At 38.7% G+C, this 23,218-nt stretch overlaps 1 non-coding gene across 1 annotated transcript; it reads right to left on the reverse strand.

Annotated features, from left to right (window-relative positions):
- Positions 1–2,661: 2,661 nt before the first annotated feature.
- LOC141616672 (small nucleolar RNA R71) lies at positions 2,662–2,768 on the reverse strand. Its single transcript, XR_012531005.1, has one exon. It is a non-coding gene; the product is annotated as a small nucleolar RNA R71 (small nucleolar RNA).
- Between the last annotated feature and the right edge of the window lie 20,450 nt (positions 2,769–23,218).

The raw sequence follows: 23,218 nt of genomic DNA on the forward strand, positions 1-23,218 counted from the left end.
CTTGTTACCTTGTGTATCCTTTTGTAGGAAACGATCCAAGTATAGAGGAATTGGGGCAAGAAAGGGCACCCCATTGCCTTTACATGAAGAAGAGGTGAAGAAATGCTGAACATAGTGTTCTGCCGGCAGACCGGCAGCTGGTCTGGCCACCGGCAGAACACACCCCAGCCTTTGCCAAAGAAGTTGAAGAAAAAAAGCTGAGTGCTGTGTTTTGCCGGCAGGCCGGCAGCCGGCCCACCGGTAGAACACAGCAAGAGGAGTTAAATTGAAGATTTAGAGAAAAAGGAAGCTTGACCTCGCTGCCGGTAGGAGCACCGGCAGCCGGTCAACCGGCATTGCACACTCCAACATAGAAGAAGAAGTACTGAAGAAGGTGTTTTGCCGGCAGGCCGACAGCCGGCCCACCGGCAAAACACAGATGCCATATATCTTAATTCTTTGCACGGTTTTGCCGGTTGGAGCACCGGCAGCCGGTGCACCGGCAAAACGCAGCAGCAGCGGGATTTGGGCTTTTCTCTCTTTTCTTCCTCTTTTCTTCTTAATCTTGTACAAGCCTATAAATACTCCCTCTTAAACCCTTTTGTACACACAACCCTAGATCCAGAATATTTCCCCTTTCAAGTTTAAAACTTTGTTAATCTCTTTGTTAATCTTTCCCTAATTAGAGAAGTTCTTCAATTAATTAGTAATTGAATTTGGGTTTGTAAGAAGATTGAAGGTTCTCCTTCTTTATTATTTCTATCCAAATTCCTCTTTTGCTATTGAGTTCGTATTAATTCTCTCCCTATTTTCATTTGTTTACATTTTGTTCTTCCTTCAAGTTTGTTTGATTGTTTATGTTAAAATTGTTGTTGTTGTTGGTTTGTTGTTATTATTTTCATCATTGTTCATCTTTTCATTGTTCATCTTTTCTTTGATTCTCTTTCATTTGTTCATCCTTGGATAGTTGTCCTCAAAGACTTAATCTTTGAGTTGATTGGGTTAAAGATTGTGTCTTTTAGTTTAGTCAACCTTGTTATTAGATTAAATCATCTTTCTTTACAACTATTGTTGGATTGTTGCATGTTTAGTAGTAAAATCCATCTTCCCACCATGTTTATGACCAAAGTTTCCATCTTTATTGTTTATTTTGCAATTAGGACCATGATTAGTGAGTAGTCTTCCACTAGGGCTCGGTTTGACCCAACATGAGTAATTTCACTAATTGAATTTCATAAAGGCTAATTATTTAGGGAAATTGGTGAGGGTAGTTTAGAGGAATGATTTGGGGTTATGGGTTGACTTTTGGGTAGTGTTGACATACGACCCTTGTCCACCAACGAGAGTTGGTTAGGTTGTGATTTGGATACCCGAGATTTGACCCTATTGTTAACCTTGGTTGAGACCGAAAGGGAGAACCGGGGTAGGACACCTCTAAACTAGCGTTTGAAATCGACCCTCAAGAGAGGGAGTGGGATGACCCGGAAATTGATGGGGCTTAATGACCTTAGCAAATATTGGACTACCTCGGGAAAATGCATGTTTTTGGGGTAGTCGGGTATTGAGTTAGGGATTCTGACCTTCGAACCCGAGAGGGGGGTTGGTGGGTAGTGCTAGTGTCCTATTTCGAACCCGAGAGGGGGGTCTTAGGCGAATTAGAGCCATCACCTCCTCACCTAGCTACCCTTAAGATTGGCCTAGAGATTTAGTTGTGTGGAGTTACTAATTGTTTGGGAAGAACCGAGTCTTAGGTTTTTAATCTATTTGATTTACAACTTTTCATTTTATCTTGCTCTTTCACCTATTTCTTATTTAGTTTGTTTTCTCTTGTTGTTGGTAGTTCTAGTATAACCATTCCATCCCTTATTGCCGACTTAGCTAAACGATAGGATTAGAACAATTAGTAATCTTTTCAACTCCTTGTGGGATCGACCCTTAATAGTGTACAACGATAAAATCGTGCACTTGCGAGGTATAGCTTGATACCATCAAGTTTTTTGGCGCCGTTGCCGGGGAGTTCGGCTAGATATTAATTGTTTTCGTTCTTGTTTAGACTAAGTCTTTTGTTACTAATCCCTCTCTTAAGTGTGTAGGACTTTTTGCATGGTTAGGAGAGCTCGAAGAGGTCAACCAATTCGTCCGATTGACCACGAGATCGAAGCAACCGCAAGAAGACTAAATTCACTCCGTAGAAGAGGGCTTATAGAAACACCAATTCCTCAAGAAAATATAGTAATTGAGGACCTTCGAGAAGAACCACGGGCCTTTGAAACTTTCGAAAATCCTTTTGCAACACCGGAAACGGAAGTAACAATGGCCGCGGTTCCTATGCGAGATAACTTGGCTCCGAAAAAGGTGGTGAATCCGAGTATTGTCAAGCCACCTATTCAAGCCAACAATTTTGATGTGAAAGCCACCTTGCTTCAACTTGTCCAAGGGAACCAATTCGGAGGGGGAGCCACCGAAAACCCCAACGAGCATCTCAACGAGTTCTTGGATAGTTGTGACATGTTCAAGGCCAATGGAGTGACGGAGGATGCCGTACGCCTTAGGCTTTTCCCTTACTCTTTGAGGGGAAGTGCCAAGGAGTGGCTTAAAAGTTGTGAACCCGACTCTCTTCGGAATTGGGACGATGTCTCTAAGGCTTTCCTAAACAAGTATTTCCCACCCCAACGAACCGCAAGAATCAAGAGTGAGCTCCAAGGCTTCACCCAACAAGAAGATGAGACCCTTTATGAAGCATGGGAGAGGTACAAGGGCCTCCAAAGGCTATGTCCTCACCACGGTATTGGGGATGATGAACTCATCAACAATTTCTATGAAGGGTTAAACAATGAGATGAAGATGAACCTTGATTCCGGCTCGGGGAAGGGAGCTTTGGATAAGATAGATTACAAGACGGAGAAAGAGCTTATTGAAGAAATGGCTTCTCGTACCTTTCATTGGAACAATGATAGGCACAAGAGGAAAGGGAAGTCAACGGTCGAATCGGCCAACAATGTGGAAGTGAAAGAGATGATAGAAGAGCTTAAGCAACAAGTTGCCTTGATGAGCTCAAGCAAAACATCTAGCAATTCTTCTATGAGGAACCAAGTCTATAATTGTGAGCTTTGTGGAGACCAAGGACACCCACCCAATGAGTGTCCTTTGGTGGTTGGAGATGGCAATTGTATGGAGCAAGTGAACGGGATATGGGAGTCTAGTCCGGCCAAGCAAGCATTTAACAACATCCAATATCACCCCGGGATGAGAGCCCACCCAAACTTCTCCTATGGCTCTCAAAATGTCCAAAACCCAACCTTCCAACAAAAGTCACAACAACCAAACTTTCAAACTCAAAAACAAAACACAACATTCAATCAAGTTCCACCGGGTTTCCAAGGAAGAACCTTCCAAACAAGACAACAATTTCAACCACTTAACCCACCAACCACCCAACCTTTCCAACAAAATTTCCAACCATTCCAACAACCCACCCAACCAAAGTCAAACATGGAACTCATGATGGAACAAATGATGACATCTCAAACGCAATTCATCAACCATACCACTCAAAAACAAGAAGAGACAACCACATCCATAAACCAACTAAGAACCCAAATGCAAGCTTCTCAACGAATGATGGACAACCAAATCTTCCAATTGGCTACCCAAATGAGCCAACTACAAGCCTCCCAAGGGAAATTCCCGGGTAAAACCGAGGAAAATCCGAAAACCATGAATGCTATCCACTTGAGGAGTGGTAGAGATTTGGAAGACCGGGAATTTGTCAAGAAGAGGAAGAGTAGTAGATCGGGTGATGTCGATGAACCTCAAATTGTGGTTGAACCTCCAAAGGTAATTGAAGAAAAGGAGGGAGAAGATGAGCTTGTGGAAGTTGTTGTGGAAACTCCAAGAGTGATTGTTGAACCAACTAGGGTGTTTGAAGAGCCTCAACAACAAGTTGTAAGAACTTATGTGCCACCAATTCCCTTTCCACAAAGGTTGGCAAGAGCCAAACTTGAACAAAAGTATGGGAAGTTCATGGACATGATGAAGGGTATCAACATTACCATGCCTTTCATTGATGCCGTAAAGGAGATTCCAAGCTATGGAAAGTTCTTGAAGGAGCTCATCTCAAACAAAAACTCCTTGAGCCCGACAACTAAGGTGAACTTATCCAAGGAGTGTAGTGCAATTCTCATGAATGAGGCTCCTCAAAAGCTTGAAGACCCGGGGAGCTTTTCCATACCTTGTAAGATTGGGACCGTGCATATTGAGAGGGCTTTGTGTGATTTGGGGGCAAGCATTAGTCTTATGCCCCTCAAAATTTTCAAGAGATTGAAAGGTTATGAGCTTTCACCAACAAGGGTTTCCCTCCAACTTGCGGATAGGTCGGTAAGATACCCAATTGGTCTTGTGGAGGATGTCCCACTCAAGGTGGGGAAACTTGCATTCCCATGTGATTTCTATGTTATGGACATCCCCGAAGACTCAAATATTCCCATCATATTGGGGCGCCCATGCCTTACTACAGGGGGTGCCATGATTGATGTGAAGAATGGGAAGCTTTCTTTACAAGTGGGTGAAGATAAGGTTGAATTCTCCTTGAACAAGGCTATGAAAGAGCCTTCGGAAGAAAAGTCTTGTTATATGATTGATGTGGTAGAAGAATGGGTTGATATGAAGAAATTTGATGAAGACAAGGGTTTGCAAGGGTTCCTTGAGGGCAAGGTAAAAGATTGCAAGGAGCACCGGGAGTATGCTTTAGCTATGGAAGCAACAATTGAAGAGGACCCGGATGAAGAATTTGAGAGCTTGAGAGGAGATGGTAAAAAGGAGGAGAGAACTACGCCTCCTCAAGTGGAGTTGAAACCTCTTCCCTCTACTCTTAAACATGCTTTCCTTGGCCCTAATGACACTTACCCTATTATTGTCAATAGTGCACTCAATGACACCGAACTTCAAAAGTTACTTGATGTTGTGAGAAAATACAAGGATGTCATTGGGTACTCAATTGCTGATATCAAGGGGATTAGCCCTTCTTTTTGCACCCATCGCATTCATTTGGAGGATGAGAGTGCATCCTCCATTGAGCCTCAACGCCGCCTTAACCCCGCTATGAAAGAAGTGGTTAGGAAGGAGGTGTTGAAGCTCTATGATGCAAGCATAATTTACCCTATATCCGATAGTGCATGGGTGAGCCCGGTACATGTTGTGCCAAAGAAGGGCGGGGTCACGGTAGTCACCAATGACAAGAATGAGCTAATTCCAACAAGAGTCACAACCGGGTGGAGAATGTGTATAGACTACAGACGCCTCAACAAGGCAACTAGGAAAGACCATTTCCCCCTTCCTTTCCTTGACCAAATGTTGGAAAGACTTGCCCAACACTCTCATTTTTGCTACCTTGATGGGTTTTCGGGATTTTTCCAAATCCCGATTCACCCTAATGACCAAGAAAAGACAACCTTCACGTGCCCGTTTGGCACCTTTGCTTATAGGCGCATGCCCTTTGGGCTTTGAAATGCGCCGGCCACATTTCAAAGATGCATGTTAGCTATATTTTCCAAATATGTTGAGAATATCATGGAGGTGTTTATGGACGATTTCTCCGTCGTAGGCACCTCATTTGATGGATGTCTAGCTAATTTGGGTAAGGTCTTGAAAAGATGTCAAGAGAGCGGTCTAGTCTTGAATTGGGAGAAATTTCACTTCATGGTGACATCCGGGGTTGTTTTGGGTCATGTAGTGTCAAGTAAAGGCTTGGAAGTTGATCAAGCCAAGATAGAAGTGATTAAAACTTTACCCCCTCCCACTAATGTTAAAGGAATTAGAAGTTTTCTTGGGCATGCCGGTTTTTACCGGAGATTTATCAAGGATTTTTCTTTGATTGCCCGACCCTTAACATTGTTGCTTGGAAAAGATGTGCCATTTGAATTTACTAATGAGTGTTTGGATGCTTTCAATAGGTTGAAGGAAGCTCTCATCACCGCTCCAATTATGCAACCTCCCACTTGGGGAAAACCTTTTGAGTTGATGTGCGATGCTAGTGATGTAGCGGTGGGAGCGGTGCTTCGACAAAAGAAGAATGGTAAACTCCATGCCATATATTATGCAAGCAAAACCTTGGATGAAGCTCAATCACACTACACCACCACCGAAAAGGAGCTTTTGGCGGTCATATATGCCATGAACAAGTTTCGTTCTTACTTGGTGGGCTCTAAGGTAATTGTGCACACCGACCACACGGCTTTGAGGCACTTGCTAATCAAGAAGGAGTCAAAACCACGCTTGATTTGGTGGATACTTTTGCTACAAGAGTTTGATATTGAAATTAGAGACAAGAAGGGTGTGGAAAATGTGGTAGCCGATCATCTTTCTCGGCTATTACATGTGAAGGGTAAGGATGGATTGCCAATTGATGACTCCTTGCCGGATGATCAATTATTCGCACTTGCTTTGATGGATGTCCCTTGGTACGCGGATTATGTCAATTACTTGGTATCCGGGGTCATCCCACATGGTTATGACTCCCATAAGAAGAAGAAATTCTTTCACGATCTTAAGCAATATTTTTTGGTGGAACCATGCCTTTACAAGTCTTGTGCGGATGGGATAATTAGAAGATGCATCCCGAATGAAGAGGTAAAACCCATAATCTCTCATTGCCATGACATGCCAAGTGGAGGGCATGGTAGTTCACGAAAAACAGCCGCAAGGGTACTCCAATGTGGTTTCTTTTGGCCTTCCCTATTTCATGATGTGGCAACCTACATCAAGGGGTGTGACAAATGCCAAAGAAGTGGTAATATTTCAAAGAGGCATGAAATGCCAATGAACTACATACTTGAAGTGGAGGTATTCGATGTATGGGGCATTGACTATCAAGGCCCTTTTCCCTCATCAAATGGGAATGAGTATATCCTTGTAGCGGTGGACTACGTGAGCAAATGGGTTGAAGCAATCCCAACAAAGACTTGTGACGCAAAATCAGTGACCAAACTCATGCAGACGATCATATTCCCACGGTTTGGGGTTCCACGAATTGTGATTAGTGACCGTGGAACTCATTTTCGGGAAATGACTCTTGATGCTCTACTTAAGAAACACGGGGTGCAACATAGGCGTAGTCTTGCCTACCACCCACAAGCTAACGGCCAAGCCGAAATCTCTAACCGCGAGATCAAGATGATCCTTGAAAAGACCGTGAGCCGGTCGAGGAAAGATTGGTCAACCAAGCTCAATGATGCATTGTGGGCTTACCGGACCGCTTTCAAAACACCGATAGGAACTTCACCGTTCCGGTTGGTGTACGGGAAGCCTTGTCATTTGCCGGTCGAGTTGGAGCACAAGGCGCATTGGGCAACCCGACTCCTTAACTTTGACTTGAAGAGCGCCGGAGAGAAGCGACTACTTGACATCAATGAGCTTGAAGAGTTTAGGCTAGAGGCCTATGAGAGCTCTAGATTGTATAAGGAGAGGACCAAAAGATTCCATGACAAGGCCATAATTCGGAGAGAGTTCAAGGAGGGAGAGTTAGTTCTCCTCTTTAACTCAAGGTTCAAGTTGTTTGCGGGGAAGCTCAAGTCTAAGTGGTCGGGACCCTTCACCGTGGTCCGAGTTTTTCAACATGGCGCGATTGAAATATCCGATGGAGATCAATCCTTCAAGGTGAACGGGCAAAGGCTCAAGCACTACGTTGCCGGAACCCCTATCATCAAGAATGTGAGCTCCATCGCCACCTATCTTCCAAATTATTGATTGTGATTCATAACTCCGTTGAGCCTACGACATAAAACAAGGGCGCTTCATGGGAGGCAACCCATGCATCTTTGTATATAGCTTGCATTCGAGACTAGTAGTGAGAGATTTGGAGTCGTATTTTGTCTATTTGGATTGGTGACGGAGGTCACTTTTGAAGAACACAAGCATTATTTTCGTTGACCCGAAATACCAACATCATGCGTCGGAGTAGTTGTGGAAAACAAGAATCCCGGGAGCAAATTGGAAGAACACAACGAAAAGTAGCTGTGTATTGTGTTTTGCCGGTGGACCGGCAGCCGGTTGGTCCACCGGTAGCGAGGCCAAACTTATTTGCTGAAAAATTGAAGTAATGGTGTGTTTTGCCGGTAGGCCGGCAGCCGGCTCACCGGCATAACACACCTGGCAAAGCTGAATACACGAAGACTTGATGATGAGGAGTGTGTTTTGCCGGCAGGCCGGCAGCCGGACCACCGGCAGGACACACCTGATGACTTAGAAAAATTTGAAAATTGGTGAAGAGGAGTGTTTTGCCGATAGGCCGGCAGCCGGCTCACCGGCAAGACACTCATGCACAGAAGCTGAGGAGTTAATTTTTTGAGTAAAGAGTGTGTTTTGCCGGCCGGCCGGCAGCCGGCTCACCGACAGAACACACCTGGTATTTGGGAATTTTTAAGTGAGGGAGTGTTTTACCGGTGGACCGGCAGCCGGTCGGTCCACCGGCAGCGAGGTCAATTTTCAGGAGAAGGAATTCGAAAAAATAGAAAAAAGGGGAGTGCGTTTTACCGGCAGACCGGCTGTCGGTTCGCCAACCGGCAAAACGCACCATCAGATCAAAAATAAAACACGAGAAACCCCCTTTTTTCCAAATCATTTCTTCATTTCTTCTTCATCTTTCATCCTTAATTTTTCCCCCTTTCTAACCCTAACTCCCTCAAAACTCAATCAAACTTCCCTCAACCTTCACCAATCTCCTCCAATCATCAAGATGGCCGGAAGAAGAACAAGAGCGGATATAGCAAGGGATCAAGCGGAGTTGATTGCTAGGGCCGCAAGTGATACAACCCCCGATCCGGACTTTCCTACGGTCGAGTTTGTCACACCAACTCAGAAGGGTAAGTTTATTCTCTTCAAAAATCGTCCCCTCATCCCAACTAAGTTTTTGCATCATCCTTCCTTGTCGGCCCTTGGGATTGCTAGGGAGACGGAAGCTCTCTTTACGGGGTGTGGTATGAGGGGAATATTTACCATGCATGAGTACACTTACCCCCGTATTACTTGGGAATTTTTGAGTAGTCTTAAGATTACAAAAAATCGACAATCAAACATGGTGGCTACTCTTAGCTTTAGACTCATGAACCGGGAGCACAACATCACTTTAGGTCGGTTGGCTAACATTTTTGGACTGTAAAATGCGCCGTCACATACCCCACCCGCTGATTTTCACTATTCCCGTGTTTGGAAAGCTATTTCGGGCCTTGATGATAAAGTTGGTGCGAAAAGGCCCGCGATGAGTTGCCACAACCCCGTCATTCGGGTGTGGCATAGATGTATGGGTTGCACCGTTCTTGCGGTGGATGAGCCTTGGGTGTTTAGGACCCATGAACTTGAAATATTGGGGTCTTACTTGTTCACAAAACTCACCCCTTTCCGAATTAATGTGGCTCACTACCTAGCCCTTCACCTTTCAAAGATAGCGAGTTCTCCGGGGCAAAGGGTCCCGATACATGTGGGTGGCATGATCACCCGAATTGCCCGTAATTTGGACCGTCCGGTAGACCTCTCTACCATGAATTGGTTACCCGGGGAAACTTACTTGACAAAGAACTACTTGACTACCAAGCTTGTTTGGTTGAAAGAAAACCCCCTTGACGGCCATGAATATTGGCAAATTAATTACAAGAACTCAATCCGGCTTCCCAATATCACCGCTATCAAAATTGAAAAGGACAAGGATTTCTACCTCCTTGATATTGAAGAAGACCCACCCGCCGACCAACCTCCCCCTAATCCTACTCGTGTTTATTCGCGAGACCGTCGAGTGGACACCCCTTCCTCCCTTCAATACACCGCGCCTCAAACCCACCAACCACCACCTTGGCAATTCCAACAAGGTGAGGGGTCTTCCTCGGGCCAACCTTCTTATCCTCCCTTACCACCTTCTCTTACCGAGTGGATGGAGAGGATGGATATTGCCACGGCGAAAGCCGCAAGTGAGAGGGACATTTTGGGGCGGAAATTGGACCGAATTTACTATGACCAAGCAACCGGGACGTACCCGATCTACGACGACTTTTGTAGACGGGAATACGTGCCCTTCGATGCCCCTCATCCTTCCTACTTTGCTTGGCCCGATGGGAACTACCCAAGAGCGGACGGGAGTATGGTCCACGGAGGTCTTAACCTCCAACCAGACTACTTTTCACGCCCCGTTTTCCCGCCTATGCCCGAGTCTAGACCGGAGGGGCATGATGCCCATTGGATAGGGGGCGTCTGGCCCTATTTTGCTAGTGATGCGGGTGCGTCGGGATCCGGTGGTGGTTTCACGGGAGGAGATAGCGGCGTGATGGACATGAGTGGAGACTTCACAGGAGGTTTCCCGGGTGTCGGCGGTAGTGGAGGTAATTTCACCTTCAACCCCGAGGATTTGGTTCAAGGCTCCGACTTTACTACCGGAGATAACAATGATGAAGATGATGATGATGAGATGGGGTCTTAGTCCCGAGAGGCCGAGTTGTTGCCTTATTATCCTCCCTTTTCAATACAAAGCCTTTAGTATGTTCCTCATATTCAATCCAAATGACAAGTACGATCTCTCCCTTTTATCCAAATTCTCTCCTTCACGTTTAATTTTTCGCATGCATTTAGTTGATAATTCATTTAGTGCATTCATATAGGATTGCATTAGATTTCAAATTTGTAATATATTGTCACATTTAGTAATTGCATTCACTTAGCATAACTTGCATTGTCATTTAAATTTTGCATATAGATTAGAGCATGCATTGCATTTTCAAAATAAAAAAAAAAACCAACTAAAAATTGAAAAATGACAAAAACCACCAAAAACATGTTACTTTATTTCACTAAATAGCCCTCCCATGTCTATAAATAAGTGTGGGGAGGGCCCAAAAAAAAAAAACAAAAACATGTCTTTTAATTTGAATTCCCTCCACACATTTATTTCCATTTGGAAGTAATGTAAATAAATAAGTGTGGGGAGGGAGTTCTTATATCAAAAATTAACAAAAATATGTCTTTTTAATTTTTCAAAAAACAAAAATCACAAAAATATGTTATTTTTCCCTTTGAAAAATCAAAAAATAAAAAAATATGTTCCTTTTCTTTTCTTATTCACTCCCTATGCTTTTGTCCATTGAGGACAATGTACATCTCAAGTGTGGGGAGGGAAATATCCACTCTTGTGAATATTTGTTTATATTTGTAAATGCTTATAATTAGATAAAATGCCTAAAAATTGAAAAATTTCTGAAAAATTCAAAAAATTTTGCATTGTATATATATGTTTTGTCTAACCTTTGGCATGGCGCATTGACCACTTGTGGCAAAAAGGAGCTAGAAGAACGCTTGGTATAATCCTTCCTATCTCTTACTCCCTTTACTATTCTTTCTTTTTGGTATCTTGGATATTTTGAAGGAGAATGGGAATTTTGTTGCCTTGGGTGTCTCCTTGGGAGACCGTTTGGATTGTTGGTGTTGATGTGCTGCTAGGATTAGCCAACTTGTTGCACGTTTCATTTCATGTTTGTTTAAATTTCCGCATGCATTTGTTCACATGTAAATATATGTTGTATTTCCTTCAGTTTGCATTAAGTTTGTATATAAATTTTTAAGGAAGAACATGGTCAAGGAAGGGAACCAAGTACCCCCATGATGAGCTAATGTGCCCAATTGTGCCTTTCCCCTCCTCGTGACTCGCACCCGTGGCCTCTTAGTTAGACGAGGTAGGAGGGCTTGACCAATGAGTTTAGACCGATCTTGTGAGACCGAGGGCCGTAGACTAGACCCTTGGCTCGACTTAGCTACTCAAAGGTAAGGGTAGAGCCTCCTAGGGTGGGTACATTCATACCCCGCCCTCATCGAGGTTCGAGAGTAGGTCTCCTCGCGAGGCGTGTCACATCATTACGCATAAGTGTGTCGCATCGTCCTTAGACCGTGAAATTGCATTACTTTTTTGTGCACATGATATGAAGCAAAAATCAGTTTTTATGAGCCTCACATAGCCAAATAGCCTTGTTTTCTCCCCTACATTGTTTCCCTTTTTGATTCACCCCCTTTGAGCTTAGCCTTTTCATTTGGCAAACCCACCTAAATAGCTACATTCCCATAACCACCCTTCCTTAATCAAGAATTGGTCGGTTTTTTGTAGTTGTGTTGTAGGAGGTGATTTGGGTCGTGACGGTGGATGGCTTGCACGTCCACTTGGGTCGGATTTCGATGTAAATTTGGTTTTGTACATAAATAAGAGGTTGTAAAATTGTAATGAAAAGCAAAATAGAAAAGTGAAAATGTCGTGAAAAATCAAAAAGAATAGTGAGTCATGTTGTATATATGTTATAAAGAAAAGAAAAGGCGAGCAACACCCCTCCTCATCATTAAATGGGGTAGAAAAAGCCGTTGCTAAATAAAAAGGGCAAATTGATGTTTTTCCAATGATGAGTCGGGTTTACACATTTTTTGCATGGCTTGGAAAATCGAGCCGTTGTTACGGTGTAGACGTTACCACTTGTTGAAATAAAAGGAGTTTTATCAAATTTTTCCTACTTGAGTTGGGTTTATGCAATTTTTGCATAGTTTTGGTCATCAATGCTATGTTAGGGCATAGACGTATCTCATGTGTTGCAATAAGAGATGGGATGTGATGTGTCGATAATTCTTGATTTGAGCCCCACATGTCCAAATGGTGCTTGAACCAATCCCGTTTCGACCTTCTCCTTAGCCCCGTTTTAACCCTCGCTTCATTTCGTGTGCATTCTACCATTGTTGCATTTCATAGGACATAGGACGATCTTACACATTAGATTGCGGGCACGTTTTCGCTAGTTGAGTTAGTCGAGTGATTTTGGTTACTATTTGTCACAAAAATCACCTTGTTCTTTCATTGAGTGACGAGTGAAAACCGTGAGGATGTCGTTGCCTTGGTCCCCTTAGTCATAGGTCCTTAGGTCGAATCTTGTGTCGGCTTTGTAATTCTCGGCGGTTTTGTCCTCTCTTCCCTTTCCCCGCTCTTGAATTTGTTTTTTAAGCATTGGTCACACAAGGGTTGCTTTTGTCACATTTAGGGGGTTGGCACCTCAATTGGCACTTCTGAGACGGTACTCCCGACCAAGACCGTGTTTTGTTATTTGAAAAATTCGGCCACTTAGATGAGGAAAGTGGATCATTTTGTTAGATGCATTCTATTTATTGATTACGTGCTTTCATGATGAATGTGTCGAAGGTTTTGTAGCAAGACCCAACTTGCCTTGCAATATGGCACTCTCCCCTCATGGGTGTCAAATTGCGAGTTGAAGGGGCGTTGAGTGCGCTAATACTCGATCGGCTTAAGTAGTAGTTTAGTTGAGTGATGCTTATATTGTGCATCCACTCTCCATATCTATCATAATAATGCTTTGTACATTTGGTTTTGGGACTTACTCGGGGACGAGTAAGGTTTAAGTGTGGGGAGGTTTGATATACGATTATTTTACTTCTAATTCCCCTCTTACTTTTATGCATACCGACTCGTATCGAGTCGGTTTCGGGTGTTTTTCCTTGCATTTTGTGCCCAATGCCCGTACTTGTTACCTTGTGTATCCTTTTGTAGGAAACGATCCAAGTATAGAGGAATTGGGGCAAGAAAGGGGACCCCATTGCCTTTACATGAAGAAGAGGTGAAGAAATGCTGAACATAGTGTTCTGCCGGCAGACCGGCAGCCGGTCTGGCCACCGGCAGAACACACCCCAGCCTTTGCCAAAGAAGTTGAAGAAAAAAAGCTGAGTGCTGTGTTTTGCCGGCAGGCCGGCAGCCGGCCCACCGGTAGAACACAGCAAGAGGAGTTAAATTGAAGATTTAGAGAAAAAGGAAGCTTGACCTCGCTGCCGGTAGGAGCACCGGCAGCCGGTCAACCGGCATTGCACACTCCAACATAGAAGAAGAAGTCCTGAAGAAGGTGTTTTGCCGGCAGGCCGGCAGCCGGCCCACCGGCAAAACACAGATGCCAGATATTTTAATTCTTTGCACGGTTTTGCCGGTTGGAGCACCGGCAGCCGGTGCACCGGCAAAACGCAGCAGCAGCGGGATTTGGGCTTTTCTCTCTTTTCTTCCTCTTTTCTTCTTAATCTTGTATAAGCCTATAAATACCCCCTCTTAAAACCTTTTGTACACACAACCCTAGATCCAGAATATTTCCCCTTTCAAGTTTAAAACTTTATTAATCTCTTTGTTAATCTTTCCCTAATTAGAGAAGTTCTTCAATTAATTAGTAATTGAATTTGGGTTTGTAAGAAGATTGAAGGTTCTCCTTCTTTATTATTTCTATCCAAATTCCTCTTTTGCTATTGAGTTGGTATTAATTCTCTCCCTATTTTCATTTGTTTACATTTTGTTCTTCCTTCAAGTTTGTTTGATTGTTTATGTTAAAATTGTTGTTGTTGTTGGTTTGTTGTTGTTATTTTCATCATTGTTCATCTTTTCATTGTTCATCTTAGCTTTTCTTTGATTCTCTTTCATTTGTTCATCCTTGGATAGTTGTCCTCAAAGACTTAATCTTTGAGTTGATTGGGTTAAAGATTGTGTCTTTTAGTTTAATCAACCTTGTTATTAGATTAAATCATCTTTCTTTACAACTATTGTTGGATTGTTGCATGTTTAGTAGTAAAATCCATCTTCCCACCATGTTTATGACCAAAGTTTCCATCTTTATTGTTTATTTTGCAATTAGGACCATGATTAGTGAGTAGTCTTCCACTAGGGCTCGGTTTGACCCAACATGAGTAATTTCACAAATTGAATTTCATAAAGGCTAATTATTTGGGGAAATTGGTGAGGGTAGTTTAGAGGAATGATTTGGGGTTATGGGTTGACTTTTGGGTAGTGTTGACTTACGACCCTTGTCCACCAACGAGAGTTGGTTAGGTTGTGATTTGGATACCCGAGATTTGACCCTATTGTTAATCTTGGTTGAGACCGAAAGGGAGAACCGGGGTAGGACACCTCTAAACTAGCGTTTGAAATCGACCCTCGAGAGAGGGAGTGGGATGACCCGGAAATTGATGGGGCTTAATGACCTTAGCAAATATTGGACTACCTCGGGAAAATGCATGTTTTTGGGGTAGTCGGGTATTGAGTTAGGGATTCCGACCTTCGAACCCGAGAGGGGGGTTGGTGGGTAGTGCTAGTGTCCTATTTCGAACCCGAGAGGGGGGTCTTAGGCGAATTAGAGCCGTCACCTCCTCACCTAGCTACCCTTATGATTGGCCTAGAGATTTAGTTGTGTGGAGTTACTAATTGTTTGGGAAGAACCGAGTCTTAGGTTTTTAATCTATTTGATTTACAACTTTTCATTTTATCTTGCTCTTTCACCTATTTCTTATTTAGTTTGTTTTCTCTTGTTGTTGGTAGTTCTAGTATAACCATTTCATCCCTTATTGCCGACTTAGCTAAACGATAGGATTAGAACAATTAGTAATCTTTTCAACTCCTTGTGGGATCGACCCTTAATAGTGTACAACGATAAAATCGTGCACTTGCGAGGTATAGCTTGATACCATAAAAAATAAACAAGTATGTGATTTGTGAAGAAGAAGATTAAAGTGAGAATAAGAAAGGAGAGAGATGGGTAAAATTAGAAATAAGAAGAGGGGGTAATTTGGTCAGAATTTTTAAATTCTAGAGGGAAATTTTAAATATTGACGGAATATTCTCTTGTAATTGACCGGAAAAGGTAATTGGTAGCAATTTGTATGCATTAATGTTTAGTAAGGTAGTAATTTTAGGAGTTTGTTTTATAAGGTAGTAATTTTTGAAAACAGGTATTTATAAGACTCTAAAAATTAATTGACCCAATAAATTATTATGAAATTTTTATCATAAAGTTCTTTGAAAAAATTCTTTATCTTAACACCGGAGATTGATTTATGAAGAGGGTGAAATATTAAATGTTATAAATATTTAAATTTAAGTATGTCTATTTATAACTCGCCATACCTAGAGTACATGCTAAAAATACCAACCTTTATTCTAGGAAATATGTTTTAGGCAGGAAAATATCGAATTTTTCCTGTTCTTTTAATAAATATTCTTTTGGTAAATAGGGGATTTGTGTGCCAATCAAAATATACAAGAGTTGTTACTTGTTAGGATTATATAAGCATAGCCCATATTAAATACGGAGTATTAGGTTACCATAAACCTTAGCTAGTTTCTCTGCCGTAGACATTCAACTATGGAACAAAAACCTTATGACACATCAATGGTACAACACCATAGATGGAGTTCTCTTCACGACGACATCATCAACATCATTACCTCCCGCCTTAACCTTCTTTGCGACATCGTCATTACTATTTCCACTACTAATTTCAGCATCAAACAAAAGTACGATCTATACGAACCTACCTACAATATTTACGAATATTGGACCATCTTTGATAACCTCTTCACCTTATTCGCGCCACCCGTTATCGACACATTTTGTCTCGATATTCACGTTTACCACTACGACGAACCTCGTTGCTGGCCAATCATCGACACATGGGCTCGTCAACTACGTTCTCGTAACGTCCAACACATGAAGCTCGCTAGCTTTCTAGGTTTACATCAATTTGATGAAAACCGATTGTACCTACCAAACGTTTTTCGAATGCGTTCCTTGCTAACACTTGATTTATCGTTTTATAGCAACCCCGTCGGTTATTGGAGACTTCCTAATTCCATTGTTCTTCCAAACCTCAAGAAACTACGTTTCAAGAAGTTCGATTATGAATATTTGGGAAGGTTATTAAGTTGTTGCCCGTCACTTGAAGACTTGTCCTTGTCGATTTATATTACTCAAGAAAGTGTGGTATTAATTAAAAGTAAAAGTTTAGAACGATTAGATTTACAATTAGACGGGAAGTCGATACGTGATGTTATTGTCGATACTCCGATATTGGAAGAATTCAATTATGAATCTAATTCTATATTATCAATGCAAATGCTGGATTCTACTTCAAATGTCAAGACGCTAACGATCAATACCGGCTCACCGATTAGGTTTATCAATTGGCCTACTACCTTACCCGAATTGATTCACCTTAAATTGTCAACGAGCTTTGTAATATCTAAAGAAATACTCGAGCAACAAATGATGCATTGTCCCAATTTAGAGGTTCTGGTGTTAGCTAATCTTTTCCACTATAATGAGATGATATGGAATCAAGAAGCCGAGTTTATGCTAGTTCAACAAGTGAAACGTATAGAATTGTATCCGCTATTCGATCGATTTAGCAAAGATGTGTTGAATCTAGTGACAATCTTGCTAAGAAGTGCCAAAGTTTTGGAGAAGCTCGTTCTCTATGCGCCTCGCTCTTTTTTTGGTGATAAATTGTTGAAGTCTCAATTTTGCCAAACTTTATTTGAGTGTGTAGAGAGTACCTCACGATGTCAAGTCGACCTCTTATGAGCTAGACTGATTACTCGCTCCATCCAAATTATTTGTTTACCTTTCATATAAGGTGTATTATAATTGTTTTTTAGCTATTTTCTTATGACTTGAATATAAGTACTATTCCGTATTACTTCTAAGTCAATATTATAAATCTCGACCGTAATCTTATTATTAAGAGGACTATTATCTTCCCTGACTTCCTTGTCTTCAATTAAATATATGTATGTACCAAAAAAAAAAAATTAAATATATTTTCGTCTTCAGTTAACTATGTGTTCGCCTTAAACTCGTCTTCAATTAACTCGGAGTAAAACTCCGAGTTACTCACCCACGACTCAACGTCGAAGGGAACCATACATACAATTTAAATTTAAATAAATATAAAACTAAAAGTCAAATAATAAATCAAATTGGTCATATCTCAATCAGGTACAAAACCATTGCTTGCTCTATTGTCATGAGCAAAGTCATCTCAAACGAATACATCGACAAGTCAACAACAATTAACAAAACTTGGCTTTCCGTATACAAACTACTTCCAACTTAATTGAATTCGACATCCCATCTCACCGAAAGACTAATTTACTAAGTACAAAATATATAACTAATAATAGGCACAACAATAATATAACTACACTAGAATTTCAGCACGTAAATCTATTAAACCAATAACAATTAGCAACCTCGAACAATCAATACATATATATAAAGCAGAAACTTTTCCAGCGATATTAGAGAGTCCAACTTTTTTAGAAATCATAATAGGTGTAGATCTAGCTTTTTCTTCTTAATAATTTATGAGAAAGTATAATCCTAATAGAGGTAAATCTAATAATTTATGAGAAAAATAATATTAATAGGAGTGCATCTAATAATTACTAAAATAATAATAGAAAAATAACTTTATAAAGAATATTTATTTTAGAAATATTTATAACGCAAAACAAAATATAAAATATTGTTAAAAATCTAAGTTGTTCGATTTTAACTACTTAGTGAAACTCGTGTAGTAACAAAAATAATTTTATTTAAAAACTTTTTTGAATATTTAAAAGATTTACAAAAGATTCGGGTTATTAATTATAACCAAATCCATAATTGTCTTACAAAAATTAACCTTAGGAAAAAACTGATTTTTATTTTTTAAAAAATATTTCAGGAAAAAGCAACATGTTATAATAGGAAAAAGAAGTAAAGATTAACATTTACTTAACATTTGGCAGAGAAAATTTCTACAGTGAAAATATTAGAAATAAAAAACTTCAACGATGGCATAAAATAGTTTTAACTCTGATTTTTATTTTTAAAAAAATATTTTTAAAAAACCATAGGAAAAAACTGATTTTTATTTTTAAAAAAATATTTCTGGAAAAAGTATCATATCATAATAGGAAAAAGAAGCAAAGATTAACATTTACTTAACATTTGGCAGAGAAAAATTTCTACAATGCCAATATTAGAAGTAAACAACTTGAACGATGGCATGAAATAGTTTAAACTCTGACTTTCTATAACGTATCAAATGTGTATGATTAGATTACCAATAAAATTCACATAAGATTAAAAAAAATTGAGTTATCCTCTAAAAAAAATTGAGTTACCATTTAAAAATATTAAATAAATCTTATATCGATTTTGTCAAATGAACCAAAAAATTAAATACAAATGAATAAAGTCAAGAATTATGATTTTATGTGGGACTAATAATCCAAGAACTAGCTAACTATGAATAAATTCGTGTACGATAAATATTTTTTTAGAATAATTATTGTGAGAACTATATATAGTCTTCTATTATATCCCCGAATTTTTTCTTCAAACTTGTTTCAAATTCATATCAAATCCAAGTAAACGTTAAAAATGTATTGAACTGCCAAATATACAAAATTATGCGGTTAGGCCGGTTACATCAATTTTTACTTCTAAATTCCAATTCATCTATGTGTTTTTATTCACTTAATTATTTACCGCGGTTTGCGTATGGCTGCTTATTAGACTTATTAATTTGTCATGTACTGATTGCATATTTAAATGTGCAATAGTTTTTACATTAACTTTTCATAGTTTGTTTTTTTTTGGAAAATTTCCATTTTGGTCCTTGAGGTTAGCGTTAATTCCACTTTAGTGTCCTAAGATTTGCATAATTCCGGCCACTTGGTGTCTTGAGATTTCGACTACTTCCCACTTTGGTAACCTGAGTTTTGAATAAAATTTCATTTTGGTGACCTAAAACATTTAATAGTCAACTTTTATCTTAATTACATTTTCAGTAAAATAAAGTGCAAAATTGGATATTAAACTGTATACAAAATAGTATAATCAACATAATATTGTAAAAAAAATGTTTATGTTCAACATATTTTTTTTAGTACTCTCTCAATTCATCTTTTATCTTCTCATTTCAATAAATACATTCCACTTATATTGGAGAAGTGGGAAGATAAAAGATGAGTGGATGGAGTATAAAAAACTAAGAATGTTATGTATAGGTCACTAAAGTGGGAGGTAGTCAAAACCTCAAGGTACCACAGTAGAATTATGCAAACCTCATGGCACTAAGCTAAACCTCAGGGCAACAAAGTGAAAATAGCCTTTTTTTTTGTTAATGGTTAACTATGAGGTATCCCATATGGGTTTAGTTAAATATAAAGTACTTCTTAGTGTAATAAATTAGGTCAAACTCATATATATTGATTAAGAAGTAAAACGATTGTACATATATATTTAGTAATTTGGAGCTATTTTCTTAATATTAAAATTCTTTTCTGAAATTTGTTCATTTTGTTATTATAAATAAAGAGTAGAATAAAAATGTAAGATAATGAGACTTGATTTTGTTAATAGATAACATTTCAAATAAATAAAAATGAGTTATAATTTAAATAGATATAATCTAAAACTAATCGAGTTTAAGAGTAGTATCCTAATATCCTACTCCCTTCAATCCACACAAAACTCCTGGTTTGTTTTTTGGAGGTCAAATTTTGTAAAGTTTGACCGTTAATTCACTTAAAAATATATCTCACATCTAAAAAATTAGATTTCGTATTATATAGTTCACATGAAGTTCATAGGGAACAACCAGTCTTAAGGATAGATAGTCAAAAACAAATTTGTATTGTTTAGAGATCTAACAAAAATCCTCCAAACATGCTACATATATAATTGAGATACATGTTGTTTTGTGTACCACCATTCAAGATTTACACTATCGTATGCTTACAATGCTTACAAAATGGAATATTGGTAGATGTTGTAAGTTAATCTAATTTGTGAATCTTTAAAAACCAGTCTCAGTATCACGTGTTCATTTTATGGAATTATAACACATTTTTGGGAATGACGTTTTAAATTAACTAAAATCGGTGGTGCGTATAATAAAAATAGGTAATTACATAATACAACCGTGTCTTCGGATGCTATACAACTAATATAATTAATACCAAAAAAAGTACCTTTTATGTTAAAGAGACTGATGATCCATCAACAATCAACTAAGTCATCAACAATCAACTAAGTCAACCCAAAAGTAATTTCTATGTTCCGATTTTCAACATAGTTGGACTTTTTTTTCAACTTAGTTTACTTCTACTACCAAACCGTGACAATGTAAACGAACTGTGAATTCTTAGAACATTCAACGTGCATATTGTTAAAGATGATCCTAATGGAAGCCTCATGCATCCTATGTAATAGAATCACATATATTTTTTTTGAGGAGAATATTTTTGTACTGTTGTTTAGAGACTATTAATTTTATTGGAATTCAGTATGAATTTGATTTTACGAGAAGTATATAAAGAGAAAAATACTCTCTTAATTTTAGATAGTCAAGGTAAACTTATTCTATAGGCCGGAAATCTAAAATTTCTCTAAACACACTAAATATAGATAATTATGATACCTGTTGCTTTACTTAACACCATTTAGTTTTACGTAGTTTTTATAGGTTAAAATAATTTGCACTCATAAAGGTCTGTCTCATTTATTAAGGGCAGTTTTATTTTGGTGAGCTGCACTATGTTTATGGAGATACCTATTATATTTAATTAAAACCAGTGATACCTATAACAATAATGAAGAACTAATTACATACTCTTACTATGTTGCTTGATGTTTAACAACTGAAATGATAACACTATTAAATGACAAAACGTCTATGCTAAAAGCACTAATAGTTCATTGATGATCAACTAGACCAACTACGAACTTTTGTATATCAATAATTTAACATAATTGAACTTCTTCTAGCAACTATAGACTATATTTATACAGATAATTCTAATAGGAGCCCCGTGCATCGCACGGGCTTTTCAACTAGTAATAATAATAATAATAATCAATCTATCTAACTATATATATAAAAGAGGCTTTTTTCCAAGCACGTGATAGTCTCCAAGTTTTTTCAAACACCTAAAATTAATAATAATATATATTTGTATTAAATTTGACTATAAAAATAAAAGATATATTTGTATTAAATTTGACTATAAAAATAAAAGATAATGCATAAGTTATATTATACTCCCTCCGTCCCGGTCATTTGTTGTCCTTTGGTTTTGGCACAAAGACCAAGGAAAGAGGAGAGGGCCAATAGCTAAATGACAAGTGGAACAAATTGAGTGTGAATGATCAAATTACTCATCAAGTTCATTCTTAAAATAGAAAGGACAACAATTGACCGAGACACCCCAAAATGGAAAAGGACAACAAATAACCGGAACAGAGGGAGTATAAATTTTTAACATCTACGTATTGCCAACTATAATTGACAAAATTAATCTATATCTCTATGCCAGAATTTGTTTTGAACTAAAACAAGTTACTCCATAATTATAAAGCTGCTATATATACCACACCGCCTAGATATATAATGCAGGCTGCTTAATATTAAGTTTTTCATGGAAATACATACATACTATATTTAATTTTATCATCTTAGATATGTAAGTTATTGATTCGCATAACAATATATCTTTTGTTCTAATTGAATCTCTTTAATTTTTCGTCTTTGACAGATATTAGGAGCAAAGTAATTTTTTAGAGGTTGCATCATCATTAGAGGTACACAGTAAACGTTATATCAGTTAAATTCCGGTTGAATCTACGTTTCGAATATCAAATTGTTAATATATAATCAATACTAAACTTCAAATCAGTAAGGATATGTCGATTTGTTACATAATAGATTACTTGATGGATTCTCAGCCTCCTGAGATTTATAGTGTTAGTTACGTTTGTGAAGGTACTTATTCTTTATCACAATGGTAATTGTAATGTCTTACGTACCTTTGCTTATTAACTTTGTTTTCCTTTACTTTTTTTTTTTTCTTTTGCTTTACTTCACCCAGGATGTTGTGGTTAATTCATATTTGTACTTTTGTTAATGTTATCGTTCCTCTTATATATTCTATAGCATAACATTGGTTTCTAATTTGTAGACTGTGGACAAGGGAACACATTAAAGACGGGTGACGTGATTCAATGTCGTAACTCGTGAGTGTGGACTGCGGATACTCTATTCTTTAAAAAGATTTGGATTGTATCTTGAAATAATATTTTCTAAGAATCAAGGCATGAAAATCCATGGCGTATTTGTTCAAAATTAAAAGTTGGTTTTGTAAACTTCCACAACTTCACATAACAATGTTTGAAGAAACAAATTTGTGAGTTTAAGTAGGATACTTAAAATTGTAAAATAATTAAAATTTTAAATTAAAAAGAGTACTATAAGTAATAAAACAACCGCGAAATAAACGAAACGAGAAAAGTCTCACATCTATGATATCATATTACAATCCATTTTATTTCATTTTATTGAACCAAACGAGATGTTAATGAGAAAA

The sequence above is a fragment of the Silene latifolia genome, chromosome 11 (genome assembly GCF_048544455.1).
Source record: "Silene latifolia isolate original U9 population chromosome 11, ASM4854445v1, whole genome shotgun sequence".
NCBI classification, from domain to species: Eukaryota; Viridiplantae; Streptophyta; class Magnoliopsida; order Caryophyllales; family Caryophyllaceae; genus Silene; species Silene latifolia.